Source organism: Sorex fumeus, unplaced genomic scaffold (assembly GCF_029834395.1).
Source record: "Sorex fumeus unplaced genomic scaffold, SorFum_2.1 ptg000129l, whole genome shotgun sequence".
Lineage (NCBI taxonomy): Eukaryota > Metazoa > Chordata > Mammalia > Eulipotyphla > Soricidae > Sorex > Sorex fumeus.
Window position 1 is genome coordinate 894753 of NW_026606186.1, and position 26873 is coordinate 921625.

The window sequence follows — 26873 nt, forward strand, 5'->3', positions numbered from 1 at the left end:
TGGTTGACTTGAATACCTCTGTGTTAAAGGTAGGGCTCATATTTATTGATTATATTTTTTAGTAATTATTTTTTAAGAAACAATGCTTTCCTCCTGAGATCAGACCAGCCAGCATCTGCTGATCTGAGTATGCTCTGTACCCTAGTATACCATTTATCTATGGACATTTTAGTCACTTCTATTTTCATCTATTATTCATAATGCTGCAGTAAATATTAGGGGAATTTAATTTTATCCATAAATTGTTCCTTATTTTTAGTTAAGTCACTTTGCATATGATAGCCACTAGGAACAATGTTGTCACTGAAGTGTCAAACATATAAGCCTACACGTAAATCATCCTGCAGTCTTAGGACAAAAGTTTAATTAGCCATTGGAGTCTATTTGATTCTGAACTATGAGAAACATGTTGTGGTTGGCTCCATTGGAGAGTGCTGTTTCTACTCATTTTTTCTCTTCTTCAGACTCTATTTTTATTGCCCACATGCAGTCCTCTGGTATTAGAAGGCACAAACTACTCTCTTCTGGAAAAATAAAACTGATATTTATTTCCTAGAAGAGATTAATATATGGAGCAGAATATCAGAAACATAAAGAAGGTAAGATGGTGATTAGTCAGTTTAAAAAAATTAAACCACAGCAAAAGCATAAAAAGATTAACTTTTGTTCAATCCTGACAGGACAGCATGTTTTATTACGTTTCTTTTGAAATAAAAAGACAGAATAAAAAAAAATAATTCAAAGATTTTTGCCTTTCTTCATACATTCTATTAAAAAAGCAAAACTTTGTTTTCTTAAATTTAAAGTTTGTTAGTCACTTTCAGATTACAGGTTTATTTTATCTAACAAGCTCCATATTTTCCAATATATAAATTAATTATATACACATAAAAATTAAGTGGAAGACTCCAAAGAAAATGTAACTTCTTACCAAGAATCCAGCAGTACTTTGATTTCAAATATTGACTTTTTCTGAAATCTATTGTTTATATTGTCTATACACCAAGCTGAATTCTCAACAGTACTCAAAATTAGAGACACATTTACTATTTTGAAGGTTTATTCACCTTTTTATGGAAAGTAGCAATAAATCAACCTCCTGATGCACTACATAAACTCATATGCCCAGATGAACTTTCCCTTAATTATAAACCATAGGAATATATTTTCAATGATGTTTTAAGAGTTAAAAACGTGTTTTTGCTTTGTTGCTTTGTTTTTCATGATTTCACAAAAAAAATATTAATATCTACAGATCCCTTTACTGGGAAGTATGTGTCAGATCCTATACTGAAAAGTATAGAAATAAAAGGATTATTATGAATAATACTATAAAGAGTTATATTAATAAACACTAATAATTCTCCAAACTGAATGATTCTTGTTAGGAAAGATAACATCACATACAATTTTCAGGGCTTTTTATTTGACAAAGTATGCTTTTAGAAAAATAAAGTTATGAAATTTGCCTATAAACGGAGACTATTGTGGAGAGTATCATGATGAGTAAAATGAGTCAGAAGGAGAGGGACAGATATAGAATGACTGCATTCATTTACCCACTATAGCACTGTCCTCCCGTTGTTCATCCATTTGCTCGAGTGGGCCCAGTAACTTCTCCATTGTGAGACGTGTTGTTACTGTGTTTGGCATATCGAATGTGTATGCCACGGGGAGCTTGCCATGCTTTGCCATGCGGGCGAGGTACTCTCGGTAGCTTGCCAGGCTTTCCAAGACAAGTGGAGGAATTGAACCTGGCTCTGCCAGGCTGGCCGCACTCAAGGCAAACACCCTACCGCTGTGCTATGTATTGTATATAAATATAAATAGATGGATATAGATACATCTTAGAAGACTAATACCCGAGGACTGGTCAATGGCTGGAATCGACCACAGGTGTGTGTGGGGCAGAGGGTAGGTAAGATAGAGAAGGGAACAGTATGACAATAATAGCTGAAAATGATCATGTTGGACAAGAACTGAGTGAAAAAGTAGGTAAATAGGTATTCCTGATAACATTTCAGTATCTGTACTGCAAACCACAATGCCCAAAAGAGAGAAAATGAGAGGAAGAGAGAGAGAGAGAGAGAGAGAGAAAGAAAGAGAGAGAGCGCCTGCCTATCATAGAATAGGCTGGATGTTGGAGAGAAACTGGGGACAGTGGTGCTGGGAAATGTACACTAGTGAAGGGATGGGTGTTGAAACACTGTATGACTGAAACCTAATCATGAACGGCTTTGTAACAGTCTATCTCGCAGTGATTCAATAAAAATAAATTAGTCACTTTTTATATTCAAATGTCTGCATAAAAGTCTGATGAAATAGACAAGATGGGTTTTTTATTGCCCTATTTTATAATGGATAAACTATGTTACCTTTAAAGAGGTTCTTCTACATACTTCATGAGCATGACTATGGGTTTCAACTGAATCACCTAGGGGACTTAAAGAATTACCAGGGCCTGGATATCACCTCCAGAAAATAAGATTTTATGAGTCTTGTGTTCATCCTTGAACTAAGCACATTATTTTTTGATTTGTGACATGACTCTATAACTGATATTGAAAAATATTGTTTTCATACTAATAAATTGCTGGTTATTCTTCTTGAACATCATGTTATTTCTAATATATGTGTTTTTGTTCCTTTACCCCTGCACTTTACTTTATATTAAAGTTACCACAGACAGCATAAATTTTGCTTTTCATAGTTTAATCCCAAATTTCTAGTGCAGTGTCTCATGAAATAGTAAATGTTAATCATTCCTTCAATTAACTGAAACTTCATCACAAAAAAATCAGTTTATTTTATGTCTACCTCACTATGGTCTCCTCATCTTTGTCTCCCTCATCTAGGAATAAAATTGTTTTGTTAATTTAACTTTTATTGATTTTATAACTGTGCTTTCCAGAAACTTTATTTTATTACATTATACAATAAACCAGTCTAGAGTTGTGATGAGTATCATTTTAAACCTTTTTTTAAATTATTTTAAATTTTGTTTGATTTTAGGAACCATGATTTACAAATACTATTAATGATAAATTTTCCGCATGTAGTATTTAAACATCACAGGAGCGATAGCACAGCTAGTAGGGCATTTGCCTTGCATGCAGCCAACATGGCTGACCCGAGTTCAATTCTTTCGCCTCTCTGAGAGCCCGGCAAGCTACCGAGGGTATCTCACCTGCATGGCAAAGCCTGGCAAGCTACCAGTGACGTATTCTATCTGCCAAACACAGTAACCATAAAGTCTCACAATGGAGACGGGCACACTTGAGCAAATCGATGAACAATGGGAGGACAGTGACAGTGACAGTGACCATCCACCAGACTATTCCACCCTCCTCAACTGACCGCCTCCCTGGACCCAACCCTCGTGAGTTCAGTTCTGAGAATTAATCTACAAAGTTGAAATATTTTAACTGATTTTTTTTCACTGTTCATTTTTTACTGTTCTCACTATGGACAAGTCGGGTTTCCTGGAGCAAAACAGAAGAACCAATTAAGTGGCTTGTGTTTGTTTGTTTTTCTGTTTATTTGTTCAGGAGTAGGGGACCATACCCAGCTGTACTCAGTTCTTACTCCTAGCTCTGTGTTCAAGGATCACTGGTGGAGTACAGAGACTAGATGTGGTGCTGGGGGTCCAACCTGGGTTGACTGCATACATGGCAAGCACCTTACCAACTTCACTATCTCTTCAGCCCTACACTACGTGGTATTTAGATGTAGTACATTCAAATCGCTTACTAATTCCCATATTTTAACATCCCAACTCTTCACCCCCACCCCATAGACATAGGTCTTTGGCTTGTAAATGCCAGCTCACCCAGTTTCTGTTAGAAAACTAACCAAAATAACCTTCAGTTTAAGATGATGTGATTGGAATTGCAAAGATATTACAGTGGGTAGGTTGCTAGCCTTGCTCTCAGCTGACCCAGACTCAATCCCAGACACCACATAAGATCCCAGAGTCCTGCCAGAAATGATCCCTGAGTGCAATGCCAGGAGTAAGCTCTGAACACTACTGGATGTTGCCCAAAAGCAAACAACAATAACAACAACAACAACAAATGTGGTCTACTAACTTTGAAAGTTATATGAGTTGAAAAGGCAACACAAAGAAATAATTGATCCATACAACTAATTTGGGGTTGGGAATTTTCAAAGGAGGGGTGTTGTAGCTTCTGGCATGGTAGGTGGGCACACTGGTAATGGTATGGAGTTGGATTTATGTGCATGGGAAACCATCACTAATAATATCTTAAATCACAGCACCTCAATCAATTTTTAAAAGTATTTAAACATCAGTTGATTTAAACAACAAAATGCACAGCTAACTGAGATCTTTGGAATCTACAGTGTCCACCCAATGCTCAGAAATTTTTCCTCACAATAATAGATCATAAAGAGTATTTTCCTTATAGAGTTGTTATTGTTCCTAAAAATTATAATGTAAGGTACTTTTATTCTACAAACAACTTAAATTATTAAAGTTGATTTAAAATATCAGTAGAATAAAGTTGTGAAATGTTCAACAACTTCATCCTATTATAATTTACCAAATTAATAGATAATTTGTATGCATAAAGTATATCTCAATATATGTGCATATGTGTGCCTATTCATACATTCTTATATATATGTGTACCTAGATATATATATATATGTGAAAAAATAAAAAATCTCTGAAGCAGAAAACAGACATTTTTCTCACAGAAAATCTTAACCCAATCCCACACAGGGCACCAGGATGATGACTAATTGTTCATGGGGTATGCAGTGAGATTTGCTTTATAGAAGAACTCTGATATTGTGATGTACAGTTTTTAAAGGACAGCTGACACTTGAACTCTTACTTTTTCTTCCCTAGAAAGAGAGAACTTCACTCTGGTATGTAATTGGATTTTCTCTGGGGAATGAGAGCACGGACTCTGCTCTGGAATGTAAGTAAATAATTCTGGGAAGAAAAATCTCCAAATCTTTATGGAACAATGCACAATCCCTCTCTCCCAGCTTCATTCAATAATAGAGTCTGAAAATGTAAAAATATAACAATATTTATGGAGAATTGTCTACCAAGAACAATAATCATAGACATTTTCTATACATAGTTTAGAAAAGAACAATATTATTATTTTTTCTATGAAGCCAGTGTTCCATGAATTTCCACAAATCTGGAATCTAGAAAGAGCCACATAGCCAGTCAATAGTGCCAGGGATCTTTTTTTTTTTTTTTGACTCATATCAAAAGCTTTATTTCTTTTTTTTTTAATTTTTATTAGTGAAACACCATGAGTTACAGTTGTAGGCTTACAAATTTTTGTGCTTGGGTTTCAATTATACAATGATCAATTTGTGCCCACCACCAGTGGCCATTTTCCACCACCACAGATCCCAGTATCCCACCCACCCTCCATTCCCCCCATCCCACCCTGCCTCTGTGGCAGGGCATTCCCTTTTGTTCTCTCTCTCCTTTTGGGTGCTGTGGTTTGCAGAAGAGGCATTGAGTGGCAATCATGTTCGGTCTATAGTCTACTTTCAGCATGCTTCTCCCACCCTTGGAGGATTCCTTGTGGGAATTGTGCTTAGGACACTTGTTCCTAGCTCTATTTTTCTACCTCTATCAACTCTTTTCCACAGTTATCCACCATGGATCCCAGCATTCTCTGCTTCTATACTTTCCTTCCTTAATCCACAAGTGTCTTGTCAATATTGCCAAAAAGGAACAGAAGCGCATATCTGCTCTACTACCTCTTCACTCCAACTCCTGTTCCCTTCTCTCTTGTCTATCTCTCCAAACACTCTCTCATAGACCATACCCTGTTTGTTACAAGATCTCAACATGATTCTTGAATGTGATTTAGGTCTCTGTTTAACTACAATTCCTTAGAAATAGCTTCCTGACCTTTGAATTACTATAGCTACTTTTATGTTCTATTAAGTCTTATAGTTATTAATAATCTGACATAAAAATAATAGGCTGTTCTTATGTCTCAATTTTCCCAGTAATATATTTTTCTGTCTGCCTATTTAACTAGTCTACCACTTCTGATTATTCCTGGGTTTTTGCTTATTTTAAAATATGGATAAGAAACATTGAAGTAAGCATATATTTTTATTTTTCCAATAAGTATATATACTCTGGCAATATTATTAGCATTAGCACTAGTATTAATATTAGTAATTTCTTTGGCTAATGTAAATTCTGCAGAGGGGTGGTGGATATGCTACTGCTTAAACACCAAGGATAGAATTTCACAGAGAGGTTAGTTATACCCATGGCTTTCCTGGGCATGGTCTGGTTCACATGCATGATGACACCGTTATCCTTCCTTTTTGGTTTCCCAGATCTGAGACTCTTGAACAGGCTGTTGGTATATGATGTTAGTACATCCATCACTACAAATCTGACAAATACTGAAATTTATATTCAAATGCAAGTAATTTGAATTAATTAAAATTTTAATTGAGAAATCTAAATTAAGGATCTTTCTCACTTCTTTTATCTTCTTTATCAATTGCACACAAATGAGAAAAAATTATAATATCAATTTTCTATCCCATAACCTATCATTGATTATGTCAAAAGAATGAGTAAGAGAGAGAGAGATCATATGTGAGATAAGGGGGATAATTTCTCATAAAGTAGAAAGAACAGAGAAAGAAAAAATTTCCCATTTTATTGAAAATTCTGAATTTGAAGATTTTATTATAATCAGGGTTATATAAAAACTGGGAATACATTAGTGACCTTAAAATTGAAAATAACAAAATTCTTATTTAAACATTCAAAGGTAAGGTTTAATGACTAGATCGATCAACACCCTATTATTATCCCAAGTTTATACAAAAGCCTCGTTATTATCTAAGAAATGACTACAACCAATCCTTTTTCCTGCTCTGTGACTAAGAAAAAAATTTTTTTATACTTATAAATTTTTATGTTTGGGTTTCAGTTATACAATGATCAAGTACCCATCTGTCCACCAGTGCCCATTCTCCACCACCAATGAACCCAGTTGCCCTCCCACCACCCCAATCCCCCACACCCCGCCCCAACTCTATGGCAGGGCATTCCCTTTTTCTCTTTCTTACCTTTAGGGTGTTGTGGTTTGCATTAGAGGTATTGGGTGGCCATCATGCTCAGTCAATAGTCTTTCAGCATGCATCTTGCATCACGAGTGAGTCCTCCAAATGCACTTTACTTGGTGTTCACTTATCTGGGCTGTGTTTTTCCCAAGCATGTGCTTCCAAGCTGTGGAGCAGACCTCCTGGTACTTATCTCAACTATTCTTGGGTGTTCATCTCCCATTCAATAACTTTATATTCCCCAGATAAGTACAGTCTTTCTATGTTTGTCCCTCTCTTTCTGACTCATTTCACTTAGTATGAAACTTTCCATGTAGAACCACTTGTGGCAAATTTCATGACTTCATCAATTCTAACTGCTGTATAGTATTCCATTCTGTAAACGTGCCAAAGTTTCTTTAACCAGTCATCTGTTCTCAGTCACTCGGTTTTTTTTTTTCAGATTTTGGCTATTGTGAACAGTGCAGCAATGAACATAGAAGTGCAGATGTCATTTCGAAGATACTTTTTTGCCTCTCCGGGATATATTCCCAGGAGTGGTATTGCAGGGTCAAATGGGAGCTCAAGTTCTAATTTTTTGAGAATCATTCATACTGTTTTCCAAAAGGGCTGAACCAGTCAGCATTCCCACCAGCAGTGAAGAAGAGTCCCTTTCTTCCCACATCCATGCGAACACCAGTTGCTTTTGTTCTTTTGGATGTGGGCCAGTCTCTGTGGTGTGAGATGATATCTCATTGTTGTTTTGATCTGCATCTCCCTGGTGATTAGTGATGTAGAGCATTTCCTCATGTGCCTTTTAGCCATTCGGATTTCTTCTTTGGGAAAGTTTCTGTTCATTTCATTACACCATTTTCTGATGGGGTTGGATGTCTTCTTGTGAAATTCAACCAGTGCTTTGAATATCCTTGAAATCAACCCCTTATCAGATGGGTATTGGGTGAATATCCTTTCCCATTCTGTATATTGTCTTTGTATTCTGGTCACTATGTCTTTTGAGGTACAGAAACTTCTGAATTTAAGATAGTCCCATTTGTTTATCTCTGTTTCCACTTGGTTTGCCAGTGGCATGTCATCTTTGAAGATCCCATAAGCCTCAGTATCATGGAGGGTATTGCCAACCTTGTCTTCAATGTACCTTATGGATTCTGGTCTGACGTTGAGGTCTTTAATCCATTTTGATATGACCTTTGTGCATGGTGTTAAGTCGATGTCTAAGCCCATTTTTTTGCATGTGGTTGTCCAGTTATGCCAGCAACATTTGTTGAAGAGGCTTTTCTTGTTCCACTTCACATTTCCTGCTCCCTTGTCAAAGATTAGATGTTCATACATTTGGGGTTGTGTGTACGCATATTCCACCCTGTTTCATTGGTCTGCGGCTCTGCCTTTGTTCCAGTACCATGCTGTTTTAATTGTTACTGCTTTATAGTAGAGTTTGAGGTTGGGGAGGGTGATGCCTCCCATCGTCTTTTTCCCAAGAATTTCCTTAGCTACTCATGAGCATTTGTTGTTCCAAATGAATTTTAGGAGTGCTTGATCCATTTCTTTGAAGAATTTCTTAAATACCCTTCTAGGGAATCGCATTGAACCTGTATAGTGCCTTGGGGAGTATTGCCATTTTGACAATGTTAATTCTCCCGATCCATGAGCAGGGGATATGTTTCCATTTCCTCATGTCCTCTTCTATTTCGTGGAGTAGCGTTTTGTAGTTTTCTTTGTAGAGGTCCCTTACCTTCTTAGTTAGGCTGATTCTGAGGTACTTGATTTTCTGGGGCACAATTGTGAACAGGAATGCTTTTTTCATGTCTCTTTCCACTGTCTCATTCTTTGCAATAGGAAGTCCATGGATTTTTGGGTGTTGATTTTATAGCCTGTGACTTAACTGTACAAGTATATTGTTTTTAGGAATTTCTTGGAAGCGGCTTTAGGATTCTCTAGATATATTATCATATCATTGTGAATAGTGAGAGCTTGATTTCTTCTTTTCTATCTGGATTCTCTTAATATCTTTTTCTTGCCTAACTGCTATTGCAAGTACTGCCAGTATAATATTGAACAGAAGTGGTGAGAGTGGCATCCTTGTCTTGTCCCTGATATTAGAAGGAAGGCCTTAGTTTTTTCCCCTTTGAGGATAATATTTGCTGTAGATTTGTCATAGGTTGCTTTGACTATCTTGAGGAAAGTTCCTTCAAAGCCCATTTTGGTGAGAGTTTTCATCATAAAGGAGTGTTGGATCTTGTCAAATATTTTTTCTGCATTTACTGATATGATCATATGGTTTTTTTTTCTTTACTTAGGTTGGTATGATATTGATTGATTTCTGAACGTTAAATGATCCTTGCATTTCTGAGATGAATCCCACTTGGTCATGGTGTATGATCTTTTTGATGAGTTGTTGGATTCTATTTGCTAATATTTTGTTGATGATCTTCTCATCCGTGTTCATCAGAGATATTGGCCTGTAATTTTCTTTGTTAGTGGTGTCTTTGTTTGCTTTTGGTAATAGGGAGGTATGTGTCTCATAGAAACCTTTGGGAGAGTTCCTGTTTTTTCAATTTCCTGGAAAAGCTTTAGAAGAACTGGCAGCGGGTCTTTTTTAAATGTTTGGAGAATTCGCTAGTGAATCCATCTGGGCCTTGTGTTTTGTTTTGGGGAAGACTTTTGATTACAGTTTCGACTTCCTTGATGTGAATGGGTCTATTCAGGTATTTCAAGTCTTCTTGGCTCAGTCTTGGGAGACTGCAGGAATCCAGGAATTTATCCATTTATTCAGGTTTTCTTGTTTTGTGGCATACAGACTCTCAAAATAGTCTCTGATAACCTTTTGAATTTCATTGGTTTTTGTTGTGATGTCCCCTTTTTCATTTCTGATTCAGTTTATTATGGTTCTCTCTCTCTCTCTATCTCTATCTCTCTCTCTCTCTCTTTCTTTGTGAGTCTTGCTAGTGATTTATCAATCTTGTTTATTATCTCAAAGCACAAGATCTTGGTTTCATTGACCTTTTGGATTGTTTTTTGGATTTCCATGTCGTTAATTTCTGCTCTAAATTTTATTTTTTTCCTTAGCAGGGTTTGGGTTCCTTTTGTTGGTCTTTTTCTAAGATCTTGAGCTGTGAAGTCAAGTTATCTATATTGGCCCTTTCTTCCTTCCAGAGGAATGCTTGCAAAATTATACATTTCCCTCTTAACACGGCTTTAGCTGCATGCCATGGTAGCTCGTGACTTCATTCTCATTTATTTCCAGGTATCTTTTGATTTCTTCCTGACTTCCTTCCTGACCCACTCATTGTTCAACATTAAGATGTTTAACTTCCAGGTGTTTGATTTGGTTCTTGGTGTCTGTGTGTGATTCGCTTCTATCTTCAGCACATTGTGGTCTGAAAAGTTAGTTGATACAATTTCTATCATTTTGATTTTATTGAGGTATGTTATGTAACCCATCACGTGGTCTTTTTTAGAGAATGTTCCATGTGTACTGGAAAAAAATGTGTATTCTTTCTTTTTGGAGGTGTAAAGTCCTGTATAGGTCAGATAGCCCTCTCTCTTCTGTTTTTTCCTTCAAAGCCAGTGTTTCCTTGCTGAGTTTTGTTTTTGTTGAGCTATCCACAGGTCATAAGGCGATGTTGAAGTCTCCAGCTACTGTTGTATTGCTGGCAATGTCCTCTTTAAACTCTGTTAGCAGTTGTTTTAAGTTTGTAGCTGGTCCCTCATTAGGTGCATATACATTTAAGAGTGTAATTTCTTCCTGTTGCACATATTCCTTGTTAACTTTGAGTCTGTGTTTGCTCTGACTGTTCAGATGAGTTTCTTGTAGGCAGCAGAATGTTGGTTTCAGTTTCTGGATCCATTTTCCCACTCTGTGTCTCTTGATTGGTGCATTTAGACCATTGACATTGAGATAGAATATTGTCATGGGGTTTTGTGCCATCTTTCTGTAAGGGTTTGTTGTGCTTATGGGTGTTTTCCTTCTTGAATTACAGAAGCCCTTCTAGTCCTTCTTTTAGGTTTGGTATTTTTCTATGAAGTTCCTGAGCAGTTGTTTATCTATAAAATGGTGTATTGTTCCCTCAAGTTTGAGTGAGAGTTTAGCTGGATAAAGTGTTCTTGGTGAAGCATTCATTTCATTGAGTTTTTCACTGTATCCCACCATTGTCTTCGGGCTTGGAGGTTTTCCTCTAACAGGTCTGCTGTAAATCTTAGTGGCGCTCCTTCGTATGTGATTTTCTTCTATGACCTTGCTGTTTGCAGTGTTATGTCTCTATCCAGGTCATTCATCATTCTGACTATGACATGCCTTAGAGTGTTTTTATTAGAGTCTTTTTTAGCTGGCACACTCTGGCTCCTTGGATCTGGATGTCTGCATTCTTTAACTCTGGAAACTTCTGCAGTGATTTCTTTCACTGTGGCTTTTTCATTTTGGTTGCCTCCCTGTCCTTCTGGTACTTCGATGATTCTAATGTTGTTCCTCTTGGAGTCATCCCCTACTTCTCTGATTCGCCTTAGAGCTATTTTGAGGTCTTTTCCCATCGTTTGTTGTTGCCTGTATGATTTCTATTGCTCATCTATAAGATCACTAATTCTGTCTTCAGCTGCAGTTATTCTCCTGCTGAGGGCACCCACTGAGTTTTTAATTTCATCTAACAAATCCTTTATTTGTGATACTTCTTTTTGTAATTTTCTTATTTCTGCTCTCATTTCTTCCTGTATTTTCTCAACTATCCATTCCACTGTTTCTTTCATTAATTTTCTGGATGTCTGCTCCATTGATTTTTTGAGTAGTTCCTTGAATATCCTCAGCATTTCTTCTCAGAATTCTTTATCGGAGAGATCGTATTTTTGGGTAACCCCCATTGAGGGTTTGGAACTCTTCTTCATCCTCTCCTCATAGTGGAGATTTGCGCTGCTTTCTCATGCCTTTGTGGTTGTCTAGAGGTAAAACCTTGAAGTTCACTAGCCTGTTCCCTCTTATTGCAGGAAAGGATTCTGAATAAGGTTGGTTGATGGTGGTCACCCTTCTCCTCTTCTAGAATATGTCCTTCCTCTCAGACATTAATCTGTGTCTTATATAGGCATCTAGTAAAGCATTGGAGGAGGTGCTCTTTTATATTGGGCTTGTACAGCTTTTTGCATACTAGTCTTTTGTTGGAATTGGAGCAGACCGGTGGAATATTGTAGTATTGTGATTGAGGCAACCAGGACTTTTTTCATAGAATTAGGTGCTAAAGGTTGGGATGTGAGTTGAGAGGGTTGGGAGTGGGAAACATTACTGCTGTCGCCTCAGAGAAGGCCACTCGCACTTTTGAGGAAGCCATGTCCCCTACAGTGGAGGCCACGCCCCAGCCAGTCCTGATGCTAGTCCATAAACTGGGTTCAAGGGGCTGTGCAGAGGAAAGGCTGGGGGCTGGCTGGGCGCGGGCGGCGAGACTCCTGCAGGTGCTCTCAGGGTGCTGTCTGGGTGGCAGGCGATGGGGAAAGCAGGGCTGGATGGGATGGGAATGCACGGAAGGACGCACCTATGCAGAGAAAAGGTGGGGGTTAGGTGGGCACACGGCGGAACTCCCTCTGTGACTTAGTAAATTAAGTCACAAATGAAATATTTGTTTCAAGAAGCAGAAAGATGGCAGAAACCCAGAGAGAAATAAATGCCAGAGCAAGGAAATAAGAATAAAAGGCCCATAGTAGTATACAGTTTGAGAATAGTTGTGCCAATTTAGAACAAACCAATTTATAACAGTACTCACTATTCTGGAAATCTTCAGCACGGTTTTCATAATTCCAGAAAGAGTCACCTTAGTGATATTCTTCACTTCTGGAAGTAACTAATTTCCTGCTCCTGCTTTAAGATATAACCATTTTTAAATGCAACTACTCAGGAAAAAGAAGAAAAATATACTTATTATGTTCATTCCTAGCACCCCAAGCACTCACATTTCTTTTATAAGGTGAGAAACTAATTGAGATAATTTTCAAAGTTCTAGTTTAATTTAAGGGAATGAGTGATGTTTTGAATATAAGAACAAATAGAAATTTTAAAACATGTATTATACTACAAATATTTTTTACAATTTTTAATAATTCCAAAATAACTGAAATTCCAATAAATTATTTTTCATAATCTACTCTATGGGGCTGGAGTGATATCACAGCGGGTAGGGCATTTGCCTTGCAAGCAGCCAACATGGCTAACCTGAGTTAGACTCCTCCTCCCCTCTCGAAGAGCCCGGCAAGCTACCAAGAGTATCTCGCCCGCTCGGCAAAGCCTGGCAAGCTACCTGTGATGTATTTGATATGCCAAACAAAGTAACAACAAAGTCTCACGTTGGAGACGTTACTGGGCCCGCTCGAGAAAATTGATGAACAATGGGAGAACAGTAACAGTGACAGTGAATCTACTCTATGTTCTTATTATGCAATGCTACATTTCTATTATTTAAAATTTATATTACAAGTATAAAGAAGTTACATGTAAAAATATTTGAACTATAAAATATATTCATAGCTCAACTAATCTGTGTAGTACGTATGTTAATCAAATCTCAATGATGTAAAAAATTTTAATGAAAGACATAAGAAATTTGTATGCAATAATATATTATGTTTGAAATGCTAAGAAAAAAATCTGTCTAGAAAACATAAAATGTTACTATTGTCAATCGATAGTAGGAACACCCATGGTTTGGTTTTTGATTTTCTACTTCTTAGTTTTTCATAAAGTTTTTACTGAAGTAGCATTGAGTTATAAAATTGCATTTACAAATTACTTATAAATGGAGATTCATTCTGAGAAAGGCATCATTAGGTTACTTACTTCATAGTTGTGTAAATGTCAGAGAATATCATTACACAAACCTAACTTAGACTATATTGCATTCTGTTGAACCTAGTGACCAAAATGCTATAAAGCATACATACAAATATGCATAACTATGTGTTTTTTAATTTTTATTTTACTTAGTCACCCAATAATTACAAAACATCATTATTGGATTTCAGGTATACAATGTGTTGGTACCAACCTCTTCACCAGTGGCTACTTCTCTCCACCAATGGCTCCCTCACATTTTCCTCTCACCCTATACTCTATCTCTATAAAAGGCACTGTCATATATAAACAGATATAGATATGGATATATTATTATAGCACTGTCCTCCTGTTGTTCATCGATTTGTCTGAACAGGTACCAGTAACGTCTCCCTTGTGAGACTTATTGTTACTGTTTTTGGCATATCGAATTCACCAGGGGGAGCTTGCCACACTCTGCCGTGCGGGCAGGATACACTTGGTAGCTTGCTGGGCTCTCTGAGAGGGACAGAGGAATCAAACCCGGGTCAGCTGCTTGCAAGGCAATCACCCTACCCACTGTGCTATCGCTCCAGCCAGAGATGGATATATAGAGATATATTTTGACACTATGAATTATAGTGCTGTTGCTGGTAGTTTTTATTGCATGACACTTTGTACTACCTTTCAACTCCCTCTCCGCCTCACAGTTGGAACACTTCACTCCACCATTGTTATAGTCCCTTCTCTGTGCTGTCCCCTCCTCTCCATTGGCATTGAAGACAAGCTTTCATATTATTTTTTTTAGGCTTTCATATTATTTGATCCCATTGTCTTTGGGTATTCATTATTTCACCATTATGTTCCTTAATATCTTGTATATGAAAGAGATCATTCTGTGTTGATCTCTTTTTCTCAGATTAACTTCACTCAGTATGATACTCTCCATACATCCATGTAGCAATAAATTGCATTATTTTATCTTTACTTAAGATTAAGTAATATTCCATGGTGAATAGGCACCATAGTTTTTTTATCCAGACATCAATTCTTGGACCCTTGGGTTGTTTCCAGATTTTGGTTGCTGTGGATAGTGCTTCAAAGAATAGGAATGCAAAAACCACAACACCCAAAAGGAGAGAGAGAACAAAACGAAATGCCCTGCCACAAAGGCAGGGGGAGGGGGATGGGGGGGTGGTTGGTATACTGGGATCATCAGTGGTGGAGAATGCACACAGGTGGAAGGATGGGTGTACTCGAGCATTTTATGACTGAAACGCAATCAAGAAAGTTTGTAAGTCTGCAATTGTACCTCACGGTGATTCACTAGTAAAAAAAATTTAAAAAAAAAAAGAATAGGGGTGCAAATGCCTTTTCTCCATAGTGTTTTTAGGTCTTTAGGTATATTCTGAGAATTGTTGAATAAAATGAGAACTCAATTCCTACTTTGTTGTTTTTGTTTGCTTGTTTTAGGTTTTTGTTTGTTTATTTGGGGGCCACACCCTGCAGTGCTCAGGATTTACTTCTGGCTCTGCACTCAGGAATTACTCTTGGCAAGCTCAGGGGACCAGGTGGGATGCAGGGAATTGAACACCAGTTGACCGCACACAAGGCAAACGTCCTGACCACTGTAATACCACTCCAGCCCCAATTCCTAGTATTTTAATAAATGCCCCTATTGCTTCTCAGAAAAGTTGGACAAGTTGACATTCACACCAAGAGTAAATGAAGAACACTCCTTTCAACATGCCAATGCTAGTTGTTCATTTTGATATATTACAGTCATAAATCTTTGATTATACATGTTTATGTATATATTAATCCACTACATTTTCTTCGTTATCCTTCATCTGGAATAACAACATAAATACATAGGTTTGTTTCCATATTTTTGCTATTGTTAATAATGTGGTGAATATATGGATAAATTATTTTTTTTATAATTGGCATTTTCTTATTCTCCAGAGAAATACCCAGAAAATAAATACGTGGATCATATGGCAGCTTAATTTTTTCAGGACTTTACATAATGTTTTCCAGAGTAGCTTTACAATTTATTTTGACAATGCACTAGCTTCCTTTATCAACATCTTTGTAACACTTATTTCTTATCTTTTCATTATAATTATTCTAACAAGCATTAATTTATATATTTTTGTAACTTTATATTATTAGATAATATTATTTTATCTAATATTAATATGAACATGTTTTCATGTACCTTTTGGGCAGATGCATATCTTTTTTGAGAAAGTCTTTTAAGACTACCTGGCCGTATTTCAGCTGGGTTGATTGTTAGTGTGAAATATCTTCCTTGGTTTTCTTTTTTGGTTTTTGTGCCACACGAGTGGTGCTCAGGGCTTATTCCTGACTCTACTCGGGGATCACTCCTAGCAAAGCTTAGGGGACCGCATGTAGCACTAAGAATCAAACTTTTTAGGTTGGTAGTGTGCAAGAAAAGCAACCTAAATACCATATAATCTTTTTGAACACTAGTTTTTACATTTTATAGATTCATTATTTATTGGTTACTTCACTTTTAGGTCTATTTCACTATTATGTTCACTATATTTTCATCTTTACAGTGATTTTTTTCCTTCTCTGTGGAGAAGCCATTTGATGTCCCACTTGTTTTCCTTTGTTTTTGTTTGCTTTGCAATGGAATTGAATCCCCAAAGACAACTCTCCTTTCTATTTTTTTAATTTTATATATGCTTTTTAAAAATTAATTATTATTACAGTAACATACTCATAATAATGTTGATATTTATGCCTTTAGTGTACAACTCAAATGTCCAAAAAGAGATGATTAGCTAAATAAATTGTAATATCTATATATTACAATATATATATTATATATATATTATATATTATATATATTATATATATTATATATTATATATTATATATATTATACATTATACATTATATATTATATATTATATATATTATATATTATATATAATATATAATATATATTATATATTATATTATATTATATTATATATTATATATAATATATATACAATATATATTACAATATATATATGTTATATAGTGGAATAGTATTATATCTATAAGATAGGATAAATATTTTGGATAATAGTAGAGAAAGTCTACAAAGAAAGAAAGATCTGGGCTTGGGTGATAGTACAGTTAGTAGGGCACTTTTCTAATATGCAGCTGTTGCAAGTTCAATCATAGGCACCTGTACGGACCCCTAAATCCACCACAAGTGAACACTGAGCACAGAGCCAGGAGTAAGCCCTGAACACCACCAGAAATAATGACCAATGAAAAGATCTTTGCCTTCTGCAGTTCCCAAAGTGATGGCTTTCAGTTAATCACCAAGTATGAAATTGGCTATGTGTGTATTGTATATGTCCATTAGTGTCCTAAAGTGTGTTTCTTGTATTCCTCCTTTGTTGAGGATTTTTAACCTTAAGTATATTGCATCTTGTCAAATATTTTCTATTTTCTATGAATCAGTTGGGCTAGAGCGATAGCACTGTTGTAGGGTGTTTGCCTTGCATGCAGCCAACATGGCCAACTCGAGTTCGATTCCTCCGCCCCTGTCAGAGAGCCCGGCAAGCTACCGAGTGTATCTCAGCCGCACGGCAGAGCCTGGAAAGCTACCTGTGACGTATTTGATATGCCAAACACAGCAACAAGTCTCATGATGGAGACGTTACTGGGCCTCTTAACTGATTCATACACTCACACTGGACCATGTGTATGAATCAGTTAATATGATCAGATGATTTTTCTTCCCTTTGGTTCATTTGGGGTATCATATTTAATGACTGTTCTGTATTCCTGGATTTTCTGCACATGAGTGCCTGATTATTACTTAGGCTGGTTTACACTTGGATTACTGTCCTTATCTCTCACATATCACCAGCGTAAAGAAATAATGAAGGAATTCTGCTGCATCATTGGATGGGCACAGAAACCCAGGAAAGTCTTCAAATACACCAGAATTTTCTAAATTGTTCAAGGAATACTTTAAAGCAACGGTGCTACTGATATCCAGTAAAATGAAGTTAATGAGAGGTAGAGACAACAATAATATGGCTGGTGTCTAAGACTTGAGTGTGCGGAGATCTGATTGGCCACTGGGAATCTGTGGTCACAATTGTCCTGTAGCTGCAGTAGTGATGAGGACTAGATTTCCTGGACTGACCCAGGTTTCACAGTTACTAGTATTTGGCAACTTACATGGAACTTAAGTTTAGCCAGCCTGGGCAGCAACCAAGTATTGTGCTCATGTGTACCTAATAACAGCTGTTCAGTAAGCTAATCCTCGAAGCTACTGAGAAATTTGCATTTGCCAGTACCGGCCGCAATTATAGAGCAAAAGTTCAGCAGACCTGGGTAGCAACCCATGATGTGATACTACAATTGTTTGGATAGTTCAGTAGCACCAGACTAGTGTGTCCCTTTGCTATTGGCAGCGAACTACTTAATGTGTGTTTTCTTATGACAGAGCATGACATCAAGCAGATCTAAAAGATAACCAAGAGCCACAGTTCCTGTGATTGGTCTTTACCAACCTTGATAAGGTCTATGAGGCTGTCTGCAAAGACTTTTATCTACTGCTTATCTATTGAGTGGGGTTCACCTCATGAATCAATCCTTCCCATTATTACCAACGGGAACAAAAATACTGTTCGTGCTGGTTCTTACCAGTTTCTAATATTTTCCCCACTCAAATGATGTAAGCACAAAGTTGGACTTCTAAAGAAGCTGTGCATTCAGCACACACCCACCTCTGCCACCTCCATCTCCTTCTTAGTACCATTAAAGACTCCAACTGAGGTCAGTTCCTGGGCCAGCAGAAGTCCTAGATCAGTGGCCTTCCCTCTCCACTGCTACTTTCACTCCCACAGCATAATTACTTCTCCAGATCCAATTATTTCTTTTCTTTTATTTTTCATTTGTTTTGTTTGTACTTTTTTTTTTTGCTTTTTTTTTGGGTGTCACACTCAGTTCTGCACTCAGGAATTACTCTTGGCGGTGCTCGGGGGATCATATGAGATGCTGGTAATCAAACCCATGTTGGCCTCATGTAAGGTAAACGCCCTACCCGCTGTGCTATTGCTCCAGCCCCTGTGTGTACTTTTAATGCTGGAACTCTGAAGAGTCTCTGGACTCAACTCAGTCCTCAGTTTAAATTGTGCTTGTGCTGTAGTAATGTGTGGGGAGCTGAAATATCCTTCATTTGGGCATCTTGGCCTAGGTCTAAATGTTTTACATCTATAAAAGTTCAAACTATAAGCTAACCTAATTATATGTGGACTTCTTTCTCCTAATTAGTCACCACTAGACAATAGATGGTAGACATGCTTTGACTCTGGTGCCTGTGATTTGCAGACACTGGAAGTCTTGCCCTGTGACTCAATTGTATGGACCTAGTCATATTCTATGTGGTACACACACATACTTTGTTATGATGGAGCCAAGACATCACTTTCAGCACTCTTCTCTCATTCTGTTGACACCTTATAAGGCTTATATTGGTGGAATCTAAAAAACATTTTTGCAGGTTCTGTACACGTATATTTCACAAATACTATTCATAACAGAAAAGAGTTCTAAGACCATTTATTTCTTCACTTATGATTGCCACATCTTAACTCTCGGTGAACATATATGCAAAGCAATACTTCTTTATCTTCCTTATAAATATACTCAAATTTTTAAAAAATAATTTTTAGCTTCAAGAAATTATAAAGCACAAAGGTATCACAAAGGTAAACATTGTCAGCATTCAGATTGCTAAAGAATATTTGAACAACCAATTAGAAAGTCCTGAGAAATACTAATGAATTTCCGTAGGGGGGGAAATACCATCCATCACTAATTTGCTCAATTTTGTTAGCCAATTCCTTTCACCCTCTGGAGTTCAGAATTGACTCCAAAAAGAACATGAAGATGTAAATATATAATCTCACGTCTCAAAACCACATCACTTGGCAGCCATTGTAGAGTTTGTTTTAAACCTTGTGCACCAGCAAATCTCTATCTTGGAAAATCCTGCCTGGGCATCAATCAAACAGCAGGAGATGGTGTCCTTATGTCTAAGCAGAACTTCAGAGAGAAACAAAGTATCCCAACGGCAAACTAATTCTGCCCACATTTGGGGCCTTCTCAAACTCACTTTAGTGAAGGCTGAAGTCAATTGCCAAGAAAAGCCTTCAGGGTTCAATTAAGAGCAATGAGATGTTGGAAAATACTTAACAAAAACCAATCTTTCAACCCAGCATAAAATGTGAAAATTCTGGACACTGTGGGCAAAATATTCTGCCAGATCCTTCTGATTATGTTTGCTGTATAATTGGGACTTCTTTACCAAAAATATTTGGCCCTCTTTTGAAGTAGGTAGGCATACAAGACTCCTGAATTCTACCCTAAATAAGTCAGGTTGTAAGAGAACGGGAATGCTTTTTTAAAAGAAATAAATGCCAGGGCTGGAATAAAGCACTTACCCTTCCCACAGTCAGCCTGTGTTTCTGTGTTTGAGATTTGGCACCCTACATGGTCTCTTGAGGATAGATCAGGAGTGGTCGCTGAGTGGAGAGACAGAAGTAAGGCCTGAGTACTGTCAGAGGTGGAGAATAAAGAAGAAGGAGGAGGGGGAAGGAGGAGAAGGAGGAGAAGGACAAAGAGGAGTAGGAGGAGAAAAGACGAAGGTAGAAGAAGAGGAGGAAGAAGAAGAGGAAGAGGAAGAGGGAAAGGGAAAGAGAAAGGAAAGAAGGAAGGAAGGAAGGAAGGAAGGAAGGAAGGAAGGAAGGAAGGAAGGAAGGAAGGAAAGAAAGAAAGAGGAGGGAGGGAAGGAGGGAGGGAGGAAGGAAGGAAGGAAGGAAGGAAGGAAGGAAGGAAGGAAGGAAGGAAGGAAGGAGGGAGGGAGGGAGGGAGGGAGGGAGGGAAAGAGGGAGGGAGGGAGGGAGGGAGGGAGGGAGGGAGGGAGGGAGGGAGACTAAATATCTAGTAAACAAACATTCTCAAACGCATGTTTTAAGACACAATTTAAATGTTAACTGTTTTTAAGAGATTGTCTTTTTTAAAAAACATACTTGAATTAACAGAAAAGAATCATCTTGAGATCACAGATATTAGAAACATAAGCAGTCTTAATTATCATTTAATCCAACCTCATTTCTTTCTTATAGAGTGACTTAGAACTCAGTGAGTTTTAGTAAGTAATCTATATGACATAGCTTATTAGGGTCACAGAGCCTACTTCACAGAGCGGGGAGAAAGGGCTGCAAAGTTCAAAAAGAGAACTCCCAGAACGACCACCAACTGGGAACTCTTTGGTACTATTGCGGCAACATGGGAAGAGGCCATTGTTGACAACATTGACGAGGAATACGATGGACTGGTTCAGCACCTCCATGAATGTGCGAGGAACGCCAAGAGAGAGATAGCCACAAAAAGTCGCCTATCTTCGAAAACTCTTGAGCTAATTCGCCAGCGTGGTTTGGCGCATGCCTCAGGCAACCGCAAGCTAACGTCCGAGCTTGCAAAGCAGTGCAGAGATGCGATCAAGGAAGACCTCAAAGAGAGAAGAGCAGAAGTACTGGTAGATGCGGCAGAAGCCGGGAAAAGTATTCGTAACGCCCGCCTGTCCTTCGCCAACTATAAGACCAAGATGACTGCCCTCCGACGTCCTGATGGATCCATCACATCCTCCAGAACGGCAATGGAGAAGATTATCCATGACTTCTACTCAAATCTCTTCGATAGCCATGTCCACTTGCCGACATACCAAATTCCACAGGATGGGTATGTCATTCCCAACGTTCTCCCTTCCGAAATCCGACACGCCATTTCGTCAGTAAAGAAGAAAACAGCACCCGGCCCAGACAAGGTCAGACCTGAACACCTGAAGAACCTGCTGTCAGTACTCATCAATACACTGGCTCGGCTCTTCACTCGCTACCTGTCTGAATGCAAGGTTCCATCTCAATGGAAAACCAGCAGGACCGTACTACTGTTCAAGAAGGGAGACATCCATGACATTGGCAACTATCGCCCGATCTGCCTATTGTCTGTCATCTACAAGCTGTTCACTCGAGTCATCCTGAATAGGATTGGCAGAACACTAGATGAAGGACAACCATGTGAGCAAGCAGGGTTCCGCAAAGGATTCAGCACCATCGACCATATCCACACGATAACCAAACTCATTGAGGTTTCTCGGGAGTTCAAGATGCCGCTCTGCTTAACGTTCATTGATTTAAAGAAGGCCTTTGATTCTGTTGAGACGGAAGCGGTCATTGAAGCCCTAGCCAATCAGGGCATTCAAGCCCAATACATCAGGATCCTCCGTGAGCTCTATTGCGGATTCACTACCAGGATCTCACCATTCTACAAAGAAGTGATCATTGATGTCAAGAGAGGGGTGCGGCAGGGTGATACCATTTCACCAAAACTCTTCAGTGCCACCCTCGAGAACATCATGCGACGACTGGAATGGGAAGGAATGGGAGTGAAAATAGATGGTCGGCAACTACACCACCTCCGCTTTGCTGATGACATTGTTTTAATAACACCAAACATCAGCCAAGCGGCACAAATGCTGGCCAACTTTGACCGTGAGTGTGGAAAGGTAGGACTACAGCTGAATCTTACGAAGACAATGTTTATGAGAAACAGCCTTGTTCCTGACGCCCCATTCGCTCTCAATGGAACGACCATCTCCGAATGCAACAGCTATGTGTACCTAGGTCGAGAGGTCAACATGACAAATGACCTGGCACCCGAGCTGCGCAGGAGGAAGAGAGCGGCTTGGAACGCCTTCAAGAACGTCGAAGAAATAGCTAAGAGGACGAAGAACCTCCGGCTCCGGGCACATCTCTTTGATTCCACTGTTCTTCCTGCATTAACATATGCCTCAGAGACCTGGGCCCTACGCAAACAAGATGAGAACGCCATTCAGGTCTCCCAAAGAAGAATAGAAAGAGCTATGCTTGGAATATCACGTTTCACTCAAATGAGAGAACGAATCCGGAGTTCTGACATCCGTCGACGATCAAGGATCAGGGACGCTGTCTCATTTGCCAAGGTGTCGAAAATCAGATGGGCTGGTCACGTAATGAGATTTAAAGACGACCGTTGGACTAGAGCTGTTACTGATTGGATTCCACGGGATGTCAAGAGACCGCGTGGCCGCCCACCTACCAAATGGTCAGACTTCTTTGTCAAGGTCATGAACGATCGGTTTGAGGCCCTCCATGTTCCCGGAGCGAAGAGATGCCATTGGGCTACACTAGCACGCGACAGGGACAAATGGAGACGTTACTGGCGCCCGCTCGAGCAAATCGACGACTAACGGAAAGTTAAGTGATTAAGTGATTAAGTGATTAGGGTCAAAGTCACTGAAATAATCTTTTACATTAAAACATGAATTTGAGATTCTTAAGTATTTCCTTATCAAATAGCTCATGATCAAAAAAGTATGGCAGATGCTAATCAATCAATTCCTTCCTTTATTTCTGACTTTATTTTGGCTAAATAAAATATTACTTGAACAAAAACAGTTTAAAAAACTATCCTCTAAATTCAATTTTGTCAGAACATTTGCAATAACATCAAGAAATTCTATGTTTTTATTTTGTGTTCTGTCTCAGATCGTATCAAAATGGTATTTATGAACACTACTAAAGAAAGAATTAGGATTTTGAAAGGGAAATCTTATCATTTTCATTTTACTTCTATTTTAAAAGTTATTTCTCATGGTTCTAGAGAATAAAAATTCCAAGGAAAAGATTCCAGCATGCTTTTATTCTGATGAGGGTCTTCTTTCTGGTTTATAACTAGGACCTTTTAACAATTCTGAAAAACGAAATAGAAGAGAGCTTTTGGGTTTTTTGTTGTTATTGTTGTTGTTGTTTATTTTTATACATGAACTGACACTCACCTGAAGGAAAAACTTCAGGCACAGTCTTTTCTGGAATTGGATGTGAGGTCTGTTTTGAATTTACAGCTCTCTTCCATCCCTGGAAGTTAGGATCTGTTGATTTTATTTTCTCCAGTTCAGTAGAATGGTCATTATTACATTTGGCCTTAAAACCTTTTGATACTTCTCAAAACCTTTTGATTCTAAAAATCATTAAAGTCTAAATTTACCTAAGAGTTAACTAGTTTATCCATGATATTTTTATCAAGTGCAGAAATTAAATTGGACTTATCCAGCAACTCATTCTAAGCATGATTAATGTAACTAGCACTCCTTTCCCACTTCCTCTCTTAGGACTGATGTGGAAAGCAAGGCTATATTAATGCCTAAGTAAACAGAAATTTTCTTCCTTCATCCTTTTTTTAAACATCGTCGTTTTTATAATGTATTGATTAAAAGCATATTTTAATCATACTTAAATGATGTCTTTAACTGTTTCCCAAGCAAAATATTTTCCAATGCCTGGTTAAGTGCTTTTTTTTCCCCCAAAACTACTAACTAATCAGTCAGATTAGAATAAACCAACAACTTGTGCTTTTCATGGAAGTTGAACTACATTGCATAGGACCTTAATAACCATGGAAGTTTAGAGAAATCTGATTACATATTTAGGACTGTGAACATTCAGGTTTCTCAGGTATGATGTAATATGGTGTATATATTTTTTTCTTGTTTGATTTGAGAGGTTTCTCTAGCACCATATCTTGTTAAAGCATTTGAGGTGTAATTGGTCCAAGGCTTTTACTCTCATCAGATGTCCATTTTGGTCTGTGTGTCTCAAATATACATAATAAAATAGCGATATACCGGATCTACAGGTTGAGAAACACAAAATAAAAGATAGAGTTCACACCAATTTTTTTTTATGGGGCTGGATGTTTTTTTCTTGTAAAGTGCCTTGTATATCTTGGAGATTAACCCCTTACCAGGTGATTGTTGGGTAATTTCTCCCATTCTGGGGGCTGTCTTTGTATTCTGGTTATTGTTTGAGATGCAGAAGCTTCTTAATGTTTTTTTTTCTTTTTGGGTTACACCTGGAGATGCACAGGGCTTACTCCTGGTTCTGCACTCAGGAATCACTCTTTGCGATGCCCAGAGGACCATACGGGATGCTGGGAATCGAATCTGGGTTGGCCGTGTGCAAGGCAAACGCCCTACCCACTGTGCTATCTCTCCAGCCCCCAGAAGCTTCTTAATTTAATATATTCCTATTTGTTTATTTTTTCTTCCACTTACTTGGTCATTGGTGTTTCATCCTTAAAAATGTCTTTAGCTTCCATGTTATGGAGAGTTCAGCTTACATTTTCATTTGTGTACCTTATGATATGGGGCCTTATATAAAGATCTGTAAGTCATTTTGATTTGACTTTTGTGCATGGCATTAGAAAGAGGTTCCATGTTTTGGATGTAGCTGACTACTTTTCCCAGCACCACTTGTTGAAGAGGCTTTCCTTGCTCCCCTTTATCAAAGATTAACTAATCATGAGGATCTTTCTTGACATATTCAACTCTATTCCATTGATCTGAGGGTCTTTAATTATTCCAGTACCATCCTGTTTTAATTATTACCACTTAGTAGTACAGTTTGAAATTGGGGAAAGTGATGCCTCCATCTATTTTTCCTCAATGATGGCTTTAGCTTTTTCTTGAATCTGTTCTGTACTTTGGGGGGTATAGCCATTTTGATTATATTAATTCTCCCAATCCATAAGCAGGAAATGAGATGAGTTTCCGTTTCCTATGTCCTCTTTTACCTAGTGAAGTAATTTTTGTTTTATATTTTTTTGTATAGATAATTTATCTCTTTAGTTAAGCTGATTCTAAGATACTCAGTTTCAGTTTTCTGAGGTATAATTGAGAATGGGATTTTTTAATATCTCTTCTCTTTCATTATTTGCATAGAAAAAAGCTATGAACTTTGCATTTTAATTTTTCAGCCCACCACCTTACTATATATATCTATTGTTTCTAGAATGGGTTGTGTTTTTTTATATAGAACTTCCTCAAATAATACAAATGGCCAAAAGGCACATAAAGAAATGCTCTGCATCACTAATCATCAGTGAGATGTAAATGAAAATAACAATGGGGTATCATCTCACACCACTGAAACTGGCACACATCAAAAAGAACAAGAACAACCAATGCTAACATGGATGCAGGGAGAAAGGAACTCTCATCTACTGATGGCGGGAATGTTTATTTATCCAGCGTTTTTGGAAAACAATAAGGACATTCTTTAAAAATCTAGGAATTGAACTTCCATTTTTTGACTCAGAAACCCACTTCTAGTAATATATCTAAAGGATTCAAAACAAATAAAATTTACATCCTTATGTTCCTTGGACAACAGCCAAAATCTGGAAACAACTCCAGTGTCCAAGAATAGATAACTGGGTAAAGAAGCTATAATACACATACACAGTGGAATATTACTCAGCCATAAGAAAATTTAAAGTCATGCAGATTTGCTGCTACAGAGAAGGACCTGGAAAGTATCATGCTCAGTAAAGTTGGAGAGAGACATACCAACACAAAATAATCTCTCTCATATGTGGAGTATAAGGAAACACAATGGGGGAATAATGAATGCCCAAAGGCAATCAATAAAAATGAAGGACATGAGAACTGGTATTCAGTAGAAAACATACCACCTGAAAGAGCTTCGAGATAGATCAGAAAAGGGCAATGACGATGGTGGAGGAAAGAACAGCCAGGAGGGGGAAGTAGTGCTGAAAGGCTGTTAAGTGTCATGTATGAAACCATCTCAGCAACAGTACAGTGAACCACAATGAGAAAATATGTATTTTTTAAAAGTGTCTCTCATAGAGGAGGACTAGTGGGTGGAAGGCAAAGGTCGGGAGGATGGGAAATTGGTGGAGGGGATTGGGCACTGGTGAAGGGATTGATGTTTAAACCAGGTATGCCTGAAACCCAGTCATAAATAACTTTGTAATTTCATGGTGAATAATAAAAAAGAAAAGGTAAAAAAAGATTTCACACCAATACCACTGTTTATAAAAGGCTTTTAAATATGAT